Consider the following 1,948-nt stretch of genomic DNA (forward strand, 5'->3'; position numbering starts at 1 on the left):
TTGTGGAACATGAGTCAGACATCTTGTTGCCTTAACAAGCTAATGTTAGCATTTGTTGCAGCATCACAGTTCACAAATTAACATTTAGGAACATTGTGATGACAGATGTTACCTCCTAGTTTTTGTTGTCTTAAACTCAATTTAAAGTGTAACTTCACTGAATAATCCATCTTATATCTCCATACTAGGTGTGTTGATACTTGTTATGGTGACTTATGATGTTTGTCTACCTGCTGTAACTAGGAGACATTTAAATATGTACTGTAATATGTATATGTATGTATGTATGTATGCAATTTTCCCATTGTGGGACTAATAAAGGTTTCTTAATCTTAAGTAATATGTAACATAACTACACTAACAGGAGTGGGGTTCGAACCCACGAGGACTATTGTCCATTGGATCTTAAGTCCAACGCCTTAACCTCTCGGCCATCCTGGTATCCATTCAGCCCACGAGGCTTGTATGTGTGTGTGAGTGACGTTGTGGGTATGTGTGCGCGGGAGACTGTCAGTTAAGCCGGTAGGCTGGCTAGCAGCGTATGCATGTAGGAGTAACTTCTATGGAGCTTCTACATGAGTGGCTGGTCGTAAGCTTCCTACACAAATCCGCACTCCTCAATCAACCGACCACCTGTCCACAAATCCCATACCAAACATCACTTCTGTTGTGTGTTGTCGCTCCTTTTGAGTAGATTTATGTTTATTGTGAGTGGTAATTCCTCTAGAGCGTAGACTAATTTTCTTTTGATTATTATTGCTACTTAATTGAATTGATTGTCCTTAGCAGGGTTCCTGCTGGTATTTATTTTATTGATTATTATACTAAAGATTGCAGACGCCAGTTCTATCTGTTATTTATTTCTTATCTTTACTTTTGATGTTTGCATCCCCAATTCCCCTAGACGAGCCGGGGACATAACAATTGGTTATGGATTGGATAACGTGTGTTTACTCTGATTTAACCCTCTGCTTTGCTCTTGCGGTGTCTTCTGATTGCAATGAAAGAAGTAGATGTGATCTGATTCTGTGATTCTTTTGTCCCATCATCTAAATATTGGACCCATTTGTCATGAACCACACAATCAGGGTTAACTATAATAAAAAATACACATCTTTAGTTTACAATCTTTTTCTTTCAATTACAGGTCTTAGTACGGCTTCCAGAGTAGGCTGTAATTTAGTAATGGAAGCATTCCGGGTAGCTTTTGCATTTCTGTTGGTGTAAGCACTTTTTACGTGCTTGCATTTGAAAATACAGCTCCTCTTACTATGTAGAGGAGCAGAGACATGTTAGGTTCAGCAATTTTGGAACAACTTCTGACACAATTCTGATTGGCTTGCACGACTTCATCCTTCTTCTTACACTGCCACCCACAGGCTTGGCATAGTCATGAGCATATGGGAGCATATTTATGCGGGTTCATGTTTTTGAAAACTATGATGCGTGCACGATTTTATTTTGGAAAACGGAGAGACAAAAATATTATACATACCCTGCAATGTGTAAACGTAGCCTTAGAGGGTAACAATCTGACATGGGAGGCTCAGCTGCTGATGAGGCTCACCTGGAACTATCAGGCTGTGATGTGGATCCCCTGGACTCCATACTGATTCTTCTTCTACAATGAACAAACTGTATGACCAAGATCATTTTAAGATAAATTCAGACTAACAAGCTGACGCAACTCATTATGAGTCAGGTGTGTGTAAATGCACAAATCTGATCATTGCTACAAATGTGAACTGTCAAGATAGACAAGTCTGATCTGCCCTTAAAACAGGAGAATAACAGCAGGTTTAGTCCACACTGCCTTGTCTTCTGTCTTCTCTCTCCCACATTTACTCCTCTCTCTCAGTATGGTCACCCAACAATACAACTTTTCTGTGGCTGAGCTTCAGCGCGTTCACAACATCACTGCCCATGTTGTGATGCATTTTCTAGAAAT

The 1,948-nt window shown here is 39.9% G+C and overlaps 1 non-coding gene across 1 annotated transcript; it reads right to left on the reverse strand.

Moving 5' to 3' along the window:
* Positions 1-358: 358 nt before the first annotated feature.
* Positions 359-441, reverse strand: trnal-uaa (transfer RNA leucine (anticodon UAA)). Its single transcript has one exon. It is a non-coding gene; the product is annotated as a tRNA-Leu (tRNA).
* Between the last annotated feature and the right edge of the window lie 1,507 nt (positions 442-1,948).

Source organism: Parambassis ranga, chromosome 10, assembly GCF_900634625.1.
Source record: "Parambassis ranga chromosome 10, fParRan2.1, whole genome shotgun sequence".
Taxonomy (NCBI): domain Eukaryota; kingdom Metazoa; phylum Chordata; class Actinopteri; family Ambassidae; genus Parambassis; species Parambassis ranga.